This window comes from Anser brachyrhynchus (assembly GCF_964034855.1).
Source record: "Anser brachyrhynchus genome assembly, chromosome: 1".
Taxonomy (NCBI): Eukaryota; Metazoa; Chordata; class Aves; order Anseriformes; family Anatidae; genus Anser; species Anser brachyrhynchus.
This window is the reverse complement of record NC_137694.1, coordinates 187,807,248-187,828,464: the sequence shown is the minus strand read 5'-3', so window position 1 is coordinate 187,828,464 and position 21,217 is coordinate 187,807,248. Positions and strand designations below refer to the sequence as shown.

Below are 21,217 nucleotides of genomic sequence, written 5' to 3'. Positions count from 1 at the left end.
GGTGTGGCTGTTCTTGCTGCCACTTTTTGAATGGTTTCATTTTTATGCTCTTATCTCAGGTGAAACAAGTAGTCGAGGATGGAAAAATAGGGTAATGATCAGATACAGTGGTCATCACTGTTCTGGAAAGCCTGTACTTTCTCCTGTTGATCCTGCTCTTGTCTTTTCATATTCCATAGCCTAGAACATGCAAACTTAATAAACAAGCGCACTGTCTCATAAGCCTCTGTACATGTTCCCTCTTCCTACAGTAACTAACTTTTAAGGGAAGAAGTGCTTCAGTATCTATGATCAGTAAGAAGTGTACTTTTTGGAGTACCTCCTCAGAGACTAAGCCTCTTTTGGGTAGCTGTAGCATTTACAAAGAAGCTGTGTGGTGTAGAACTGGGCTTCTGGGCTGTGCTGGAGGAAGCAGGGGGCAAATACCCCCCAATTCCTCCTCATGATGCCCATCGGCAAATGGGGCTGATGGGACTGCAGGACCAGGTGGCTATTAAACAAAAAGGAGACTTTGGCTATTTTTCCCCTTATGAGCTTACCATGTAACAGCACTATATATGCCTTTTACCACAAAAGCAGAACCTTAGCCTGGTAAGCAAGGGTGTTGGGGTGGGCCTGGCTGCCTTCACAGCCTTTATTTTGTGCAACTGAGTAATAGTGGCATGCCAGACGTATGCTGAGCACCGCACACCGCACCTGCCTGACAGATCAAGTGGGAGAGGCAGTCAGATAGTCTTTTAAACACGGAATAGCACAGGATCAACCTCTAGACGGTCTGTTTCTTCAGCTGATTTCATCTTTTGAGACCTGCTTAGAAATGCTTCTGAATTGCATGCTGAGAGGATTACCCCTGCTTTCATCCAGCATCACCTCCTGCTAGTTCAAAATGAGAACTTCAAGCTGCTCCCACCCAGGTGGGACTTAAACGCTGAACAAGTCTGAGAGGTTGCACGGGAGTCAGCTTCACAGTAGCATAGAAAACTAGGGGTGAAACTGATTTAAAAAAAAACCTAAAAAATCAAGAAACCAGACAGCAACTACATTAGTCAAAATGCTCTCTGCTCTGCAAAAATCAGCTGTGCAAAGGGTGAGTGGTGCATTCAGGCTTCTTTACTCCCTGTTTCTAAACTCAAAGTATTAACTCCTGTAAGAAATATTTTTAAAATTATATATTTTTTAGGCTTCCGTGGTAAACAACACTACTTGAGCATTAATCATAATAAAAATGTCATGTTTGGAAGACAGATTTTAAAAATTTATTTGATTAAATAAATTCACATTAGCAAAGCTGACACGAGGAACATCCCCTTCTTTATGGAAGAAGTAGCCTGATTATTACAGGTTAGAAGGTAAGGTAGATAAGAGAAGAGTTCATTAACGCAAATTTTCCTTCCAGTGCAGGGAATTCAAGATTATTATAGTTCATTGATATAAAATAATAGCTGTAATTTGTCTTGTTGGAAAGAGCTCCAGTATGCTTGAGCAGTCTTTAATCCTTCTTGCTTAATGTCTTGTGCCTGCACTAACAATTAGTGCTGTATGGATTTATTGCATTGGATTTCAATCAATGACCCGAAACAAAACCCAGAGTTGTAGCCTGCTAAATAAAAGTTGTCTTAAAATGACAGTGAAATGTGCTTCTAGTTCTTGAAAGTCTAAATACTTCTCTTGATCGTTATTTTTCATATGCAGGGAAGGAAAGCAAATATGTAAGCATGCAAAAGAAATCAAAAGAAATCAACTCTACGGTTGAATGTGCCCTGCAGACTAATCAATAGTATGTCATCCAAGTTGCATGTCAGGCATTAGCTGCACGTTGCAACATGGTGTAGATTAAAGAGTTTGCTATTAACTTCAATATGTTGAGAAAAGGACTCAGATTTTTCTGTCATCAAAACTGAAATTATATTCTGTCCAAATTAGTTGAGACAACCAGGCCTGCCTAGTCATTTATTATTATTTTTTTAAACATTGGATGCTTTGCTCGCCTGAAAAATAAGCCTATTAGCCATTAAACATCCCTATAACAGATTTTCTTCTACATTTGTGTGTGGCATGGGTACTGAACTTCTGGAAGAACTTGTGCACTCTGTTTCAGCATTCCTTGAGCTAGTAAAAATTGTAGAAGGTGTGTTTCCTGTTCACGTTCCCAAAAGGGCTATATGGCAATTCTGTCATGATTTACTCTTAAAATACCTTTCTTGGGTGTTTTTAGCCTCTTCTCATGACACTATACAGTTAGGAGAGTGTGGATCAAGGGCAACTGACAACACAGAGATGGAGACCTATTGTCACCTCCCTCTTCTGGCTGCCCCAGTGTTTCCTCAAGAACATTTTCTTCTTTTTGAATAAGACTCTTTACTTTGCTATATTCAATGTGCTGCTCTTGTTTGTAAGTCTGTGACAGACAGTGAATGGACACGGCTTTACCATAGCTAAATGTTGCCAATACGGGCTTTCACTGCAGGCAAGCCAGTGCTCTTCTTTTAAACTTGCAACGCTATGTTCATGTGAAATGATTTGTTGTGCTAAATTATGAAAGGGACACTTAGCACAGTCCTGGTCACAATGAGACGTTAAAGGTATGCCAAAATAAAGCAGACATTTCGAGAAATCTATGGCATATTTTTCTGTGCTTTTTGCCGCTGGGAATTTTTCTGTAAAATGTTTTCAGTCTTGAGTAGGAAGGAAGGCAAGAAAATCAAGAGCCCAATCAAAAAGAAGAAACAAAGAAGTCAGAAGGATGAAGCAGACAAGGACAGATCCTGGGGGAGGACAGGTATACTCATTAATTGTATTTACATTTCAAAGACAAGCTAACTGCAGTGTTCTTAATCATAGCTTACACTTGGGTTCCCTGCCACACACCATGAATAATATGCTTTGGTGGATAGAATATGCAACCCAATTCTTCCACTTTTAATTTCATGAATGATCTTAATTTGAGAGGTCAGTACAAATGCCTATGGTAAATGACAATTTTAGGCCAGTAATTACTAATTAAGACAGAAGTCAAGATGCTGGCTTCGGCAGTTTTGGATAGATCACAGATAACCTTGCAGGAGCTGATTAACTCAAACAGAACACCTCCTTAGGTGATAGCTACCAAATGACACTAGAATAATTTTTAAAATTGAAAAGGATGAGGGGAAAGGATTTATGAAACTCTCAGCTCAGTTTTCTCCAGAGAAAGAATTTCTATGATAAGTGGGATTAGCTCTTTGCCAATTAGCAGACAATTAGAAGAAAGACATTTACCCAGTGGGCAAAAGTCTTTTACGATAGACTCGTCCTCATCAAACCTGTTTATGCCAGAGGAAGATAAACAGTGTTTGTTCACAGTCTCTTAGCTCTAGGGATGTGAGCATTATGGGCTGCAGCCACTGTGCCAACTTCGTGACGTCTGTGTGAGATTCAACGTGCAAGCACAGAACAGGCGACCCCAATCTATGCTCATGCATGGATCCTGAGGTGGTTGTGGGTGATTTTCAATGGGTCCATGACAGAAGTTAGCAACAGCAGATGGACTGTATGTGGAGAAAATGAAGAAGTCTCCCACACTGGGGAATTTAGAGCGACATGCAAATCAGAAAAAGCAAGAAGGCTTTGGCTTTATAAATATTGATATTTGTACAGGTGGTAATCAGTGGTAGATCAGAAATAGTGTTAGACACTGGAAGCTTTTTTGAAAGTGTCCTTTGCACAGATGAGGCCTTGAATGACCATAAGCATAAGTAGTGGCAAGTACTGTGAAGAAGAGCCGAGCTAGTGTTGTGGTTTAACCAGGCAGGCAGCTGCACACCACACAGCTGTTTGCTCAATCCCCCCTCCCCAGTGGGATGGGGGAGAGAATTAAGAAAAATGCAAGAACTCACGGGCTGAGACAAGGTTTGTTTAATAAGAAAGAAAAAAAAAGAAAGAAAACAATGAGGTAAACCAAGCAAGTGATGCACTGTGCAATTGCTCACCACCAACCAACCAATGCCTACCCCGTCCCCAAGCAGCAGCAGCCCCCTGCCCAACTCCCCCGGTATTATTGTATTCAGCACGATGCCATGTGTTATGGAACGTCCCTCTGGCCAGTCTGGGCCAGCTGTCCTGGTTCTGTCCCCTCCCAGCTCCTTGTGCACCCCCAGCCTCCTCACTGGCAGGGCAGCACGAGGAGCTGAAAGTCCTTGACTTAGTGTAAGCACTTCTCAGCAACAAAAACATCAGTGTGTTATCAGCATTATTCTCATCCTAAATCCAAAACACAGCACCATACCAGCCACTAGGAAGAAAATTAACTCTATCCCAGATGAAACCAAGACAGCTAGGCTGCTGTTTCTTGTCTCTCTTTCCAGTTTAACATGATATTTTCTACAGAATAGGGATATGTAGACAGCATTGCTTGGCCAAAAGGTGCTGGAGGAAGAATTTGTCTGTCTTTACTGTTGTTCATGTTCCTCTTTTCCATTCTTAGATCTTAACTCCTACTTAGGATCCATTTTTCCTAAATGAAATACCCAAGGACCAGTGTCTGAGGCTGAGCTCCTCTCCAAGGTCCTTCCGCAAGCAATGGACAGAGAAGATAAGGTGCAGAACATGAGCTCTCGAATCCCAACACTTGCTCAGGGTGAATTCTAGGATTCATGCTCTAAAGGGGCTACCTCTTGCTATTAACTATCCAGGGAATACAAAGCACAGAGCAAGACTAACACATCTACATTCTACAGGCCTAAATGTGGCCAGAAAAATTGTACCTGTCTCTTCTAAAATCTGTCTCAGAAAAGCAGAGAGCACAAGAGGAAAACAAATGATGACTAAACACTACTCAGGAGAGCAGGCCAGGAGGAGTTTCCATTAAGCCAAAGGTCAACATTTCCCTGATGTATCCTTTAGCTCAAGATAGCACCTGTCCTGAGGACTTCAAATGCAGGCCATCGTGTAAAAATGAACAAATGAACTCAGTCCTGGTTTTGCTATTGGCATGCTAATTAAAATGGGAATTTCAGGTAGACCTTCTGGCTTTATAACACTTGTGAACGCTCATAAATGTGAGGAAGTATTAATATATTATCCTTCTAACCAAACATTAATTCCTTATTGAAGGGGATGGTTGCTTTTAGAACCACTGACAGTTGTTCAGAAATTGTTTGATTCTAGTTAGGCTACTACTGCCTCTGTCACGTGGCTGTTTTTTAGGAGCACCTGATCTGTAGCAAGTGGACCAGGGGTATCAGAATTAGGAGAAATCTAGTAGTGTCACGGACTGGAGATGATGGGCATTACTTTTTCAGTGAATGCTGGAGCAAGCTAAACCGTTCGAAGAGGAATAGATAGTCAGGCTCAGTTGAAATAGCTGTGTTGGTTTCCAGGAAAACTAAACATCAGGTGTACTTGATAGCAGGGATTGGCAGAAACAATCAAATGCATAACTTCTGTGGGTCAGGAACCTGTTGAACAGTAGGGAAAGATGTGATGCAGAAGCTCAGACCTGCAAAAAAATATGGAAATGCTATTGAGTCTTCCTAGCCATGGAACAACTGTATGAACTGAAGATCAGATCAGAATGGCAGCAACATTTTGTGACTGAAAAAGTATTTTCTTCATTTGCACAATGATACTAACATTTAGAGGAAAAATGGAACACTGCAGAGGCAGTCATTACAGGTGGAGGGTGCTGATTAGCTCCTCCAGCCTCTCCACCTGAAAATGCAAGATGTATGATACCGCCGATGTGAACTCCATGTGAGGAAGTAAAGGAAATGTGATTACAGATATTATATCCAAATTGAATTAAAGCTGCATTAAAAAACCTCAGATTACTATGTGGTTCCATGCTACTTTTGAAATATGACGTGCATCTGCTACTGACAGGCACATAAAGAGTATGAAAGGGCATACTTCTCAGAAAGCAAGTTTGATCTCTGACTCGCTAATTCACAAACCCACAGGAACAAAGGCAGGAAGCAAAATTATGGACACATCTCCCTAAAATAAATAATCATCAGCAAAGCAGCAATGTTGCTTGGATTTTTTTTTTTTCTTTCAGATATCTGCTCCACATTGTGACCTTCAGCAAAGTTAATTACCTCAGTTTCTTTACCTATAAAAAATGGATAATAAATTGAATCTTCTTTGCAAAAGGCAGATCTATAAATAAAAGCATTATTATTGTATGCTGATGTTAATAAATGTTTTCTCAGTAGACTAATGGTCATTGGGACAGTTTTTTTGTGCTATGCTCATTCATTTGAATGAGTTACTAAGACCTTCTGACTCTTCTTATTTTTGCTGGCAGGGAGAAAGCAATTCAGGTTCAAACATTCATGTTGAGCTCACTTTTAAAACTGTTTTTTTGGGGTTTCATGTACGGCATATGTGGAAGCAAATGCCTGTCCCCTTTGTTGTCTGTGACTGTCACAAGGCAATGAAAAAGACCTCTAGACTATGGCAGTGTTGAGAATTACTGTCCCTGCCATGAGGGCCCTGTACACCCAGTAATTCCTATAAAAAACTGTCTGTCTAGTATAACCAGAAGTTTCATACAGGGTGACAAAGCTAGCTGCAATAAAACAGTGCATCTTTCAATTGCTTTCCATGCTATGTTACATCAAGTGGCAGAGTACAATAAATTTTAAAAGAACAAGTTGACATGAATGATGACATAGTTATAAATGAGTAACAAAGGCTTTTAATGCACACATAAAAATAATCCAACAACCCACTTCCAACTGTATTTTACCTGTTTTAAATCAGCAAAACACAGCTGGCAGCTGTTTATTAGAAGGTACCTGAGTGCTAAAATGTGCTCAGTCTGAAGTAATAACACTAGAAAAAATATTTCAATAGAAATGTATTTTAAGAACAAAATCAAAGAAGAGAAAGTTACAGAACCCGAGAGTTTCAAAGCAGTCTGCTCCTCATACTTTCCCCTCTCCCCCAAAACAAACCCAAGGCTATAAAAAGCTTTAGGAAGGATTTTCAAAGGCGCTGAGCTTTCAAAAGGAAGAAAGCCCCGAAGTGTTCATTGTGCATTTCAATAGCGATATTTCCCCAGATCCTCCACACTTCATCCTTTTCTGCAATCACACACAGATTTGCATGGTCAAAGTATGAATGAATAATATGTAGCTCGGGATCGTGATGTTCTATCAGCTCAACCAAATTCCCATCTTTAAAAATGTGGTAATACCTTAGCCAGGCCCCATTAGGACGCTGCTGCTGCCTGCTCTGTGTGGCCAGGGTGCCTTCATTGACCTTTGTGAACGGTGAGCAGCCTACCCTGCTTTTGTCCTGAGGTTTGCAGTAAGCTCCTTGTTTTGGGTGATGATCTATTTTAAGTTGTTGTCTGACAGCTAATACTTCCTGGTGTGAAATCAGGTCAGGTAATTCTTTCTGATATGAAATCAGGTCACCCCTGTGCTGCAATCATGAATAGTATCTGCAGCCACAGGGAGGTGTATAGTTGCTTGCCCTAATTCTGAATAACAAATTCTGAAAGCCTTGAAGCAACACGATGTGGGCAGCACGGGTTTAACAGCCATTTCAAAAGATGCTGTATTTTCAGAACTTTGTTTGCAATGTAGAAAAAAAAGTTGGGAATGTGTTTCAGAAAGCCACACAAAGCTTTTTTCAACTTTCTCATTCCTGTTTGGTAAACTCAACTGAAACATATAATTGCAGTATCTAATGATCTCTTTTTGGTGCCACTGATCAACCATACTGAGTCAAGTCATCCTGAGAACCAAGACCATCTCAGAGATTTTTCCAACGCTGTGCATGGCATTTTTTTTTTTCTCCTCTCCTTCTTCCTTTCCTGTGTAATTCTAAAGTCCCATCCAACTTAAGGCAGGGCTGGTTCAAAGCCAGCTTTCTGAAGAACTCCTGAAGAACTGATTTTTGTATTCCTTTTGCACAAGGATCACCTCAGGAGCAGGAAGGAGGTGAAGGACTCCAAAGAACAAAGACGTCTTGCTTTTCAAATCTCTGCTTTTGCTCCACTGCCCACACATACATCATTATCTGGCCTCTATTCTCAAGATGCGAGCCATCTCCTTTATTGCTTGTGTGCGGTTCTCTTGTGTTGAAAAATGGAGAATCACTAGAACAGAAAATATAAGGTGAATAAGTATCCCTCAGGACATTAATGAATACAGAGAATAAGGCCAGGGGCTGGCTCTAGCACACTGGCAGCTGGTGGTTTGCACTACGGGAGTACATCATTTATTTTCTATTGTACCATCTCTAATCAGTGACAAGAGTTCATAGCACACTGACGTATTTTAAAAACATGGTAGAATTTAGAAACTCATTTCAACACATTGAAACAAGCAACATCCTTCAGATCAGCAATAAAGAAGGCAACAGCCACATTTTCTCAATAAAATTCACTACCCCCTCAGTAGCAAAGCAACCTAGTCCTTTCTTACCCTTGCTTAATACTCATATGTGGACTGAAAGAAGCACTTCAGAACAGGATGCCATGTACTGAGGCCATGTATGGCTTCTGCAACAGCAATGCGAGTGATCCTGCTGACAATACCCTTTAAAGAAGGACTTAGTTAAAACTGCCTGCCCACTGCTCCTCCTTTATTGACAGTCATCAAAAGCACAGCAGGAAAAATGAATGGTCACTACCAGTCTTGGAAGTATTTAAATCATGAACATACAAATGAAAGACTCTTGGCCAATTAACAGTTGTGTGTTTCTGACATTATCAAGCATTTTTCATACAAACAAATAATTAGGTAACCCCACTCTTGCTGGATAACTGCACACAGGATGTGAATGACATGGAAATTGTACAGTAGTTACAGCAGTGAAACTCAAGCAGCACAAGTTTGTTGGAACAAGAACTGAGTTTAGAGTCTAATTTTGATAAAATATTTTGTTCCTAAAAAGGCAGTTGGTCTTAGGATTTGTCAGGAATTTGCTGAAGGGCAGCTCTGCAGGTTGCTCCCTGTTCTCAAACTACGTAGTTGGGGAGCAGCTCACAACAGATGCTGAGGTTAAGCAGGTCTTGGTGCACGATAGGGATTTCAGCAAAGTCTCAGCTATGTCAGATGAATGATATTACTTGAGAAAAAAGAATATGAAACAATCCGGGAATAGTCCTGGAAAGGAAAGGGTAAAGGTTAAAGATGCTGAGAATGAAAAGCAATAGAATTAGTTATACTTATCCAAACATTTATTTTCCTCAGTGAAAATGCCTGTACCAGTTTGGGCAGGTATTCCTACCACTTCAGGTTATGATAATAAACTAGCTTTTTTTGTTCAACTGTAGAAGTGTTGGCTTCCACAGAAAAATTACCATTCTTTCAAGGGGGGAAAAAAGGTACAAGCTTTCAACTCTTTTCTAGAAAGATAAGTATAGAAAATGCCAGCAGAAGCTCTGTACATGCAGCCTATCTGTGCCTGTCAGGGCGGCCTTTCACCATCAGATCCATTTTGCCTCAGAAAAAGAGACTCTTTACAATTAAAAGAATAACAGCGTGAAATCCAGCTGAGATAGGAAAACACTCTGCCTGCAATGAATGATGCATTCAGAGCCTCGGCAGCAATGTGGGGATCAAAAGGCAAGCTCGAAAGGAATAGGGCTTTTTAACATTTAGTTATTCAACTGCTCTGCCTGGAGGTTTCACTTGTTTGAGATGAGATGAGCAGAAATCAATTCCAAAAGCTCAGGTCTTGTAGCAGTAGTCAAGACTTTGACATTGAAACATCATGGCCTTTTTAATTAAAAAGGCATCAAGTGTCATTTAAGAAATTACAGTTTATTAATAAAATCTCACGCTGAGCAAAATTTTGGTGTTGTCAAGGTAAGTTTGTCAGATCATTTTAAAAGCTGTGGATCATGTATTACATTTAAAATGCACAACCCACAGAAACAGAATATCTACATGGGGCAGCATCGCGCTATACAGAAATCACAGATCATCACACGAACTACTTCATGTGACTTCGAACCTGGCAGGCTCCCTGATCACCACGCAGACGCATTCAACTAAAGCAGGCGGCTTATAAAAAAACATTTAATTTTTTTTTCCTTTACATTAAATTTCTTGTATGTTGAAACTACATTTAAACCGAATCATCTCTAATGTGCAGTAAAGGTGCTGTTTCAGAGATGGAGCTGCCAGGGAGGCACAAACACTCCCTGAGGACCTGATTTCAGCCCAGGAGCCTTCATCCCTTCCCCTACTTGAAATGGTTCAAATCTGCTTGTCCTGCAGCTTGCACTAACAGATGGCACCGGGGCTGATACTTCAGCACTGCACCCCTAGAACAATCTTTCACCAGCTGTTCAACATATTTTAAGGTGGTTTCCCACCATCCAAGCATTATAAAACAAAGGTCCGTATGCTTGAAGTACTATTTGTCAAAATGGATGGTACTTTAAATGAAATTAGTTCTGTTCTAAATCGCAATAAATAAAGAAGCTTGCAGGTGGTGGAAATGATACTAGGGCAAAAGAAACTCATCTTTAGTCAGATTAAACGTCCCTCTAGTGCGGGGCTGCGGCAGCAGTTAGCAACTTTTATTTGGGAAAGAAACAAGGGAAAAATAGTGATCTTCTCTCCTGTCTTCATGCAGTCAGTAGCTTAAGAGCTTCCACAGGCCGGACCTTTTATCTAATAGCCAGTGATGTATCCATCCTCCATGTACACTTTCTTGTATTCACTTGTACATCTGATTACACAAATTCACACGTCAAAGGAATCTGCAATTTAACGATTAAAAATGAAAAATCAGAAAAAAAAAATGATCCCACACATCTTTTCCTGTTGTAAGAAACCACAGAAATTTACTCTCTATTCACTAATTTCATATCATTTGTGGGTTCCAGGACACTATCTTCTCTCCCTCAGGAGCAGTATAATGCATGTAACTTCTGTTATGATAATTTGTGATGATACTCTTTTTTCTTAGGTGAAGAGCACTAGCCCATTAACCTATCCTCACACATAAACAGTTTGCACCTCTGATATTTATAACGACCTTTACCAGTTCATTTATATCCTTCCAGACACAGAGAAAACCCGAATTTCAAGCAGTATTAAAGATATGGATGCACCAGATATTTATCTTCTGTCATTCCTCTTTGGCAATGTTTTCATTTTTGTTCTTAGTACTTGAATACTCATTTTGACTAGGTTTGAACACGGAGCTAATATTTTCAGATAACTGAAAATAACTTCAATATCTCTTTCCTGACCAGCAATAGAGGGTACCATTGTGGCTGTATACTTAGTTATTTTTTTCTGTGGACGTTACTTAGCATTTATCAAGTACTTTTCTGCAGTTTTGTCATAGTTTCACATGAGACTTTTCTGTGCCTCTTTGCAGTTAGTAATCCTTCATAACTCTATGCCACTAGCAAATTTATTACTAGCCTATCCATTTTGTTTGTAGTCACAAATGACACAGGACTTTGAACAGCATTAAAGAGCATCCTTTTAAGAGGTGCCATACACATATTAAGCATTTGACACTGAGTCTTTCAGCACTTTCCACACTCGTCTGTTAGCATTTTACCCTGTTGGCTTTCCTTCTCCATTTTCTTTAACAGTTTCTTCCTTTTTTGGTAGTAAAGACTTACACAGTGGATTTTCTGAAACATTTTTGTTCCTCGCATGAGGCTTGATTATGGCCACATTGCAGTCAGTGAGAGAATGTGGTTCTTGTACAATTACTTATTGATGTGGGCCTGATGGACTGTTTCAGACTAATAAGAGTTGTTTCCCTTTTGTGGGCGCTCAGATTAATCTTTCCAAGAGGCTTCATGCCCATGTGTGTCATTTACCCAGCCTACATATGGATAACTGCAGTTTCCCAATATTGTGTTTTCTGCCCTCAGAGCCCTTGCAAACTCTCTTAAATATTCTGTGGCCACTTTCACCAAGTTTGTCAAAGACAAATAAAAATACACCCTTATTATTGCACTGCTCTCTTCTTTGCTGCCTACCCACAATTGTTTCTTCTAGAAGTTTATCCTGCTCTTTTCCAAAGAAGACTGTTCAGATCTTTTAGCTCCTGTACAACCCTTGTATACTCTTATCAGTAAAGATAGGAAAAATAAGATTAAATTCACTACCAAAAAAAGGTTTCATGGACATTATGTCATGGTCATACTAACCAACATCACGCCATGGATGATGGGGATGAGTAGGACCACATTCAACCTTTTAAACATCTGAACAAGTCACAAGAAAAAAATCTAAGCACAAAAAGATTTGTTTTCAGGTGAATTAAGTGTCTACGGGAAAAAAAAAAAAAGGAGGATGGAAAGTAATAAGAAATGTCACTTCTATAGGGAGAGATTTACAGAAAACATACATTGTGGGACAACCGGTACAGTGACGTTCAGCTTCTCAGCGGTGTGCTTCGAGGCTCTTGTCAGTGTGGCTTTCCACCTGCAGAACTGTTCCAGCGGGACCTGCTGACCAGCTTGGCCATGGATGTGTGTGTTAGACCTCAGCCGGGTGCTTGTCCAAACCCCCAAGACAGCTCTTTGCAGCAGCAAGGCTCTGTGGATCAGCAGTTGTTACAAATTAAGCCTTCCTTTTCTTTTTGGCCATACGTTCCCCCAGTGTTCTTGAAAGGCAATCCAAGTTAATGTTGTGCTGTGTATTCCTCATTCCTACCAATTCTGTTTAAATTGAAAACTGGAAGATTTTCCACAACTGAAAAATATATAATGCAATTTTGATTTCAAATGGAGGGGGTGAGGAGGGAGGGAGAACATTTCAAAGATTCTTCTCTTCTTGATTTCATAAGAATATAATTAATTGCTCCTTCTCTTAATTTAATACTGTGACTAATCCTACTAAAAGGGATTATTTAGAACAAGTAGACAATGTAAGATACATTTTTATGTCATTCATCTGTCTTCAGAGAACAAAAATGAAAGCATCAACAACTTTGTCTGATTTTTTTTTTTTAAGAAGCCATTTTCAAAATTAATATTTTAGGTCAGTTATTCCATTCAAACCCTGTTAAATGGCAAAGAAATCTGTGTAATCAGAAATTGCTTTTCTCAGTCAAATTTCTTCACTAAAGTTAAATCCCTTTAGAGACATTTGGAAAGTATTTAAGGATCACAGAATCTTTATCTCAGAGGCTCTTTTGTATATACTGTGTGTGCTCTTCAGATGTCACTTCATCTCTTGTCAGTGCTAGTAATAGGAACAATTGGAACATATATAGAAGGCATGGTTCTCAGTTATATTTGACTTCGTTCTCCTGATTATGGTGGTATCAAAAACAAAAAAGGGAGGAAAAATGCTATATAAGAAAGAATTATTAAAAAGAATTGCTGAGTAAACTTCAAACAGTTTTCCCACTAAAAACTTTTTTTTCTCCTATTAAAAACATAACTCATTAATTACTTAGATTGCAAAACTTGTTTCTTCTTTAATTTAATGGTTAACATTAGCAAGTGAGGATGCTGCCTTTATAAAAATCATGATAATTATGAAATGTAATTAACTTATTAAAGCCTTGATTCAAGAATATAATTATATGCTTAATTTTAAGCATCTGAGTAGCTCCGCCGGTTTCAGTGGGATTAGGTCTGTGTGTGTATTAAAGATAATTCTGGGAAGCCGAAATGCTTGTCACAGCAACAAAGAAGTGGGGACACCTGTAGCTAAAAACAGCAAGAGAGGTTTATAAACCTCTAAAGAGAGGAAATAACACTGCCTTTTCATCCCTCCTGTGTGTGCTCCTGTACATGGGGCTGCAGGATCCGGCTCCTCTTCCCCCTCCTTTGGGCTTTTGGCTGAAGGTTGCATGGGATGGTGGAGGTTTTCTCCACCCAACACAGCTGGGTGTTTAAGGTCTGGGGCACATACCTGAGTATAGGAAATATGGGGTTTGCACCCCTCTAGCTAAGGAAGAAAAAGAACTGAGCTGTCTCGCTTTCTCAGGGAATGCTCTGGGACTAGACTGCACTGAAAAAAAAGAAAAAAAAAATCTCATTTGGGTACCCCTGAAAAAAATACTTGCTAAGTAATGCTCTGTTGGATAGCAACCCCTACAGACGCCTTGGCACCATGCAAGTGCACCTGGCTCAGGTGCCTGAGCACTGTTCCACATCCATTCTGGATCTTCATGTCTCATCAAGAAAACAATCTTTTGGTGTTATACAGAGAAAATCCTGTGCTCAGCAGCCTGTGGTTGGGCACAGAAAGACCTTCAAAATCAATCCCATGGAAGCTGCTCAGCCCAGAGAGCTATCCTTCCTTCCAAAACCATGTCCTTGTAACCAGGTACACATTGTTAAAAACATGTAGCTGAGATTGAAAACAGAGATACTGTTAACATGACCATGGTAATAAGACCATGGATAGTTTATGGTGGTCTAAAAAAATGACTACATTTAAAAATGCTGAGCAGGCTGCTGGCTACTCCTGTGAAAATTAAACAAAATATAAGGCTAGATTTGGAGTTCGCACCAGTTCTGTGCTGCAGTAACTTGGAGAAATCGAGTGAACCATAAGAGGCAGAATTCGTTTAGTTGCAATGTGCATTTTTCTAAGAAAAAATAAAAGGGTCAAGTTTTCTGACCTGACCCCATCCTGACATTACTATATATCATCCACTGGAAGTAAGCTTGGGATATATTTGATAAATCAATTATAACTTGCTCGAAAATTTCAGTGGCAGGGACACAAAACTTCTGATTTAATTAAGTGAGATAAAAATCAAGCTCCTTGCTGTTGGTGAGAATTGCAGTCCTGCACAATGCTGTCAGCTGACAAGCCCGGTGAGAGAAGCTGCATGAACTACAGATAAGCCCACAAATATCAGCCACAGGCTCTATGGCACTTTTCTGCATCTGTAAGGAATTGCCATTACGGGCTTAGAAATACCTGTACTATTCACATTAAATGAAACACTAACGGTGACGAGACCAAAGCTGAAATCAGGGCTGGCAGACGTCTCAAAAGGAGGAAAGGTGCTCTGTGGGTCGCCTCATCAAAACCAGAAAATCCCACTATGGGTGGCATTTCTGCTCTGCCTCTGAGCCCTCTTCTGTTATTCAGGCTTCATTAGTGTTTGGCACCTCTGACTTTCAGAAGGGAGGAGAGTTAGCCACTGGGAGAGGAGCTGCCTCAACATTAGGCGGGAACAGGATATAGGAGAGGCAATGGATTTTTCTCTAAAAGGCCAGGTGGCCTTTACATTCAAGAAGATATAGAAAAATAGAGGTAGTTCATCTCCTGGCTCCAAGCCATAATTAAATACTTGACCCAAATATGACCCAAAGTAGGCTAAGCTGCCCTTATAAGCTTTCTAATATCTGAAGTAAACAACCTTTGCTGCAGGTTAAGATTATTATTTCTTTTGCTTCCTATACAAAGAAAAAGAAAATAAATATATATATATATTTCAGTAAAAATCACTAATGCAATTGCAGACTATTTATTTGTTTCTTCTTCTTTTCTTGACTAAGCAAATTCAATTCCTTTAGCTTCCTCTAATAATTCAGAATTCCTAAATTTCAGTTATTGAAAATGTCTCCATATTAACTGCAAACTTTTTAAAGCACGGTCCCCAAAAGTAGATACCATATTCCACCTTGGATCTCAAAAATACCAAGTGCAGGAAGGTAGCTCATTCTTCTGTCTTCCATAAAGCCTCAGAATGGTATTTGCCTGTTTCTATAAAAGCACAACACCACCCACATCTATTTGGTCTGTGACCCATCTGGCCTGACCATTGTTTTTCACTTTGTACGTTTGTTTCCTTCCCATGCATGCTACGTCCCTCTTGATGGTTTCTGTATCTCTTCTTGTTGATTTCAGACAACTTCTCTTTCAGACAACATCATTTGCATGTAAAATCCCACCTCCCAAGGCAGTTCTAACTGCCCCTACAAAGGAACAACTCACAAATTCTTCAGTATGCTATCTAGCCTGCTATCAAAATTATTAATCAAAATTTTGCGTAGAAACAGGTGGGATGGATCCTAAGAGGAACCCATCTGAAATGTGTTCTGATCGGGCAGTGAAAACCAGATCTATTTTGAAAATTATTTTTTCAGTCTTATGTGCTCCCAAATTCTGAACTCTATTTCCTTATTTTATTTACAACACCATGAGAGTCAAGATAAATCATGCCTCCTCCTGTCACCCTGCCTATTGAGATGATTACCCTGTTAAGGGCGGAAAACAGATCGGCTTGTTCCTGACAAATGCATGTTGGCTGTTTCCCATTATATTATCATTCTGTAGGTTTAAATTATTTATTCTATTTAAATTAGATTATTTAAATTATTTATTCTAGTATCCCTGCATAAATCTAAATTAAATTGGTTTTTTCTTGATGTCCTGACTCTCTCTTTTGGAAACAAGTATTATGTTTGCCTTTCCTCACTTGCTGCAGATATTAAAGATAATCTGCCATTCTGAGTAGCTTAAGATAAAAGTCATGATCTCCGCACAATTTGTGTAACCTCATTTATTTAAATATTTTTTTAGCGGGTATTTCTTTTTACAATCAAAATTCCTGTCCCCTGATTAAAACTCTGCTAAATAGTGGATGACCACAAATAACTTTTTGTAAAAAACAAAGAAAAATGCACTGGCATCACCAGCCTCTTCTGTCATATGTTATTTGCATGTTTTCCCTTTTTGTTCTCCTCTTGCTTTGTATGCATTTATAAAACCTTTTCTTAGTTGTAATTCGTATTATGCTATAGTCATCCTTTCTTTTGTTCTTTGCATCATCCAAATCAATTATTGATAGTAATATTTTTTGTATTTTTTTTTCCAAATTTCACTGGCATTAAAGAGTTCCTGATGCTGTCATGGCACACCTCATTATAGTCTCCTTTGCACTGGGATAAACTGTTTGTCGTGCCTTTAGTATCGCTTTTATTAAGGAATACCACTTTCTGCTCACATTGCCTCTTGGTTGGAAAATGTTAAAACCACTGTTCAAATGTATTCCCAATTGTTCCTCAGGGAAAAAAAAACAAACAAACAAAAAAAAAAAAAAACAAAAAAACCCACAGAGTTTTGGAGAGCTGGCAGGTACCAATGACATGCCTATATAACAGAACTCAATACTATGCATAAACAACCAATATTATGCAGATATATGGGGTTTCTTCACAGGAAACAATGCAGTCATGGCATTGCAGTGCTGTACTCATATTAATTGGCCCCAGAGTGCAATATAACTACACTAATATGATCCTGCTTCTCATAGTAACACTTGATTTCCTCTTGCTCAGTGTCTCATTGATTTTTTCCACAAAGACAGAACTTAAATAGTAAGGAAACATTCCTGATTCTTTTATTTGGACTTTTTTTCCCCAAGAGACTCTTCCACCTTGTAAATTTTTAGAACTATACTCTTTGTAATTACACAGGCCACATTCTCAGACAGTGTAAATTAGAGGACTAGACAGGTTTATCTCCCTTAGGTTCCTGTTGCTTTCTCTCTTAAATTACTACATGACTAAAAGATCACAGATTAAAGTGAAGTTAATTTTCACATGTTGGTATTAACACCAAGGAAAGCCATTTGATGCTCTGCACTCTGGAAACCTTTTTTTTTGCCCACTGGGATGAAGAGTATTATCAGATTTTTCAGTGATATAAAATAACTTTACTGACTTGAGTATCTGAATCTTAGTCAGAGATGAAAACGTGATATCTACACCTTTGCTTTTGGAAGAAAGAAATTGCTTACCTAAATTAACAGAAAAAAAAATCTTCTTATCCCTTGTCCATACCAGTGTCCCAAAACTCAGCATATATAATATATATATACAATATTTTATTAACACAGAACATGAGCTTTTCACGTAAAGGAGAAAGCTGCCTTGACAAAGATAAAATTATGCTAAAAAATCAGTACTGCATTATGATTTGGAGCAGTTCCCTAGCCAAAGGCAAAACATGAGAGCCAGTCCTCTTTCTGCTATTCTAAGTGGCAGAAATCCTACTTATTTCATTAATACAGGAATGGCTTCATTGTGCTAACACTAACAAAGCCAGCAGTAAATGGCAAAGTGGCCAATTTCTGTTGTTTGGTGATATTAAATCTCGAATAAGATTATGCTATGAATACACTGAGAAAATGAATATGATTTATTTCTTAAGGCAGCGAAAACATTGCAGAAAGAATTGCATACTCACAGAGCAAATTTGTCTCCTTGAGAAAGAAGTAAAGCATTTTAAAGCAGGCCATTCTAAAATTTTGCTGATTCATCATGTCTTGATTTGTTTCTTGTCAAAATAAGCTATTCCATTTGTGGAACTGGCAAAATTGCTTCTTTATATATCCATATGCAATAGGTGTTGAGTACAAGGAAAAATCATTAAGCTAGGTTTGACACTGCTGTTCTGCCAATATTTCCTACCACAGACCTGACTTTGGAAACCCTACAGAAATTTCTTGCCTCCCTGGACAATCTCCTGAAGATTAAGGAAACACATGCTTAACCAAACTATATATACATATATTTATATATGCACTGTTATATATAAAACGTATATCTATACTGATAGATATAATAAATCAAATTTTTTTTGAAGATTTATAATGCACTGAGTCTTATTTTTCAGCAATAATGAGGAATCTTGATCATGCATGATCAATAAGGAATCATGGTTCATGCATGGTCTGTGATGGCGGAGGCTGTGAGTAGCAGAAATAACTTTGTAATTTGAAGCTATATCATAGTCAATTTTAATGAAAGGGCTACACTCCACAACCATGTATTTCCACCTGTAGTCTAAATGTCTTTCTGGCTTCCTTACCTTGCACAGCAGCCATGCAAACAGGGCTTTCAGCTTGCTGTGGATGGGGAGATCTGTGGTTCATCCACACATCGAATGGCAAACTCAGCCCAGCTACTCTGCTCTTCTTGAGCCTGTTCAGAAGCAGTCATTTGAGTCAGCCAGCTTTTGAACACTGTTATGTACCCTTTTCAACAGAGAAGGCTTGTCCTTCACTTCCTTACCCAGGATTTCCAGGGAATGTCAAATATCACTTGGGCACATGCTGTTTATTACTCCATCTGGGCAAAAGATATGAAAACCTAAGGACTATTAGCTATTGGTCATGTTTCTTAATTCATGACTGGAAGATTTTCAGACAGTGTAGCTGAGTGTGGTTCACAGCCCTGTGGAGTGATGTACCAGTGACAACAACGAAATCTCAAAATTCCATCAAATGTCAAATTATACGACATAAACCTAGACTTGAAAAGTAAAGTCCTCCAGGGCTTAAAGAAAGGTCACCCAAGACATGGAGAAGAGGCTGTGTAATGCTACTGACTAGCTTCAAGAGATGTGAGATATTAACATTTCACTTTGATTTAAGAAGGCTTAGAGACCTTCACACTTCTTAGCTGAGAAAAGGAAAATCAAGTCAGCTGAGCACTGTAATTTGTTTTACATACAGTGTTGTCCTACTTTTAATCAGCATAAGCTTAACACCTAACTTGTGAAAAGTGGTTGAGTAATTTCAAGACTCCCAACAAGAAAGAAACCTCAAAACATAAAAGAGAAAAATAGCAAAGGCTAAAGCTACCATTCAGTGTCTTCTTCAAAAGTGGCAAAGACAAGTAGTTACTCCATCATTCAGTGAGGTTGAAAGGGGCAACTAAACAAAAAGGAAAAATCTTACAAGAAATAAAATCTGACATTGTTTGATGAACATTTTAAGCCTCTGAAATAAGCACTTATTCTTGCTTTGTTGTTTCCTTGTTCTTTTTCTGCATTATCTCCGGCTTTTGCTGAATCAGGTCTTTCAGCAGTGAAGCAAAGGGGAAGCAGTTTGGCTAAAAGCAACCTTACTTTTTGCTGGGTTACTTTCCAGCCTGATCAGTGTCATGGTCATCCCTCCTCATAAGCAAACAAATGATTGTGTTGGTGGACAGACCGTGGACGATGGGAATAAAATCCTCTGTTTTGAAAGGTGCAGAAGGATTTAATACTGCACTTGGGATGTGCTCCAGAAATTTCCTGAGTGTACTTAAGAAAATTTTATTGTATTCTTCTACTGACAGAAACAACATTTAACATATCTGCTATGTGATAATGCACAAATAAGGTTTTCCCTTCCTGTTTTGCACATTGCAGTTTAGTTTTACTTTCATAAGAATAAAGCTCAGCTCGTATCTGTGTGACTTACCCATCTTACCCATTTTGCAGTTTTTCACGGTGTTTACAATAGCATAAATTTCTTGTGCTAATATGAGTTTCTCTGGTCTACACAACCCAAAACATTGGTCACTGGGGGAAAAAAAAAAAAAGGAAACAACCTAGAAAAGACTGAGAAACCATCCTAAAAGCCTTTAAAATGTCTGAATTATAGATACTGACAGTATGCAGAACTTACCAGAGAGATGGACAGGAAAGCACTTGCTTTGATATGGCAGACACAAACTACGGTTTACCATCACTTCATGGCCTTCATCTCATGCTGATTCCACCAGCGGGAAACAGTCACAACCCAGCTTGCAGGCTTGAGAACTGATATGAAAGAATTTGCATTTTCCATAGCCTGAAAAAATAATTAGGAGGAGAAAGGAAGGTGGACGTTTGGTGTCTGTGCAAAAGAAAATGTACTCCTGACATAAGGTATGATGTATTAAGCCCTTGACTGGCCTCAGTAATTTGAAATTCTCCACCCATTTTAGAAAAGATACAATTGCAGTGGAATTCAGATGACTTTTTTTATTTATTATTATTATTATTTTTTACTATTACAGTGCAATGAGCAGAGACTGCTCCTTTCTGTCTAGCAGGCTCTGTGCTGTGTTACAGGAGGTGTTCAAGTGGGATTGCTAGAGAGCATTTACCTTGGCCTTCCCACCACATACAGAAACAAAAATATTTATGGTAATGGTGTTACTGCAATTCTGCTTGTAATACACTCAAAATGCTAAGTGAAAGCATCATGTAGTGGGAGCACAGCACTGAATTATTCCTGTGTATTGAAATACTGATAGACAAGCCAGGACACTAAGTAATTAAGTCACTATTAGACCAAACCATTAAATCCATTGTTTGCTGTTTTAACTGCCGCTAATTGCTGTCACCATGACAACAGGGAAGTTTCTTTTTCTGGTATCTCCACACAATTTCCTTTTCATAATGGAGCCTGCGACACAGAAATTTACATCTTCCCAAACTGAAATACTTCTTGTGCTGAAATAAAGGCAGACATGTTTAGATAAGAGCTATTTTAATATCAGCAGTAAAATGGA

The 21,217-nt window shown here is 38.9% G+C and overlaps 1 pseudogene across 1 annotated transcript; it reads right to left on the bottom strand.

Annotated features, from left to right (window-relative positions):
* Positions 1-6,488: 6,488 nt before the first annotated feature.
* Positions 6,489-20,890, bottom strand: LOC308187441 (putative tRNA methyltransferase 9B; annotated as a pseudogene). The gene is made up of 3 exons (XR_013956124.1): positions 20,810-20,890; positions 20,347-20,511; positions 6,489-8,086 (listed from the first exon to the last, which is right to left on the bottom strand). The product of XR_013956124.1 is annotated as a putative tRNA methyltransferase 9B (transcript).
* Positions 20,891-21,217: the final 327 nt, after the last annotated feature.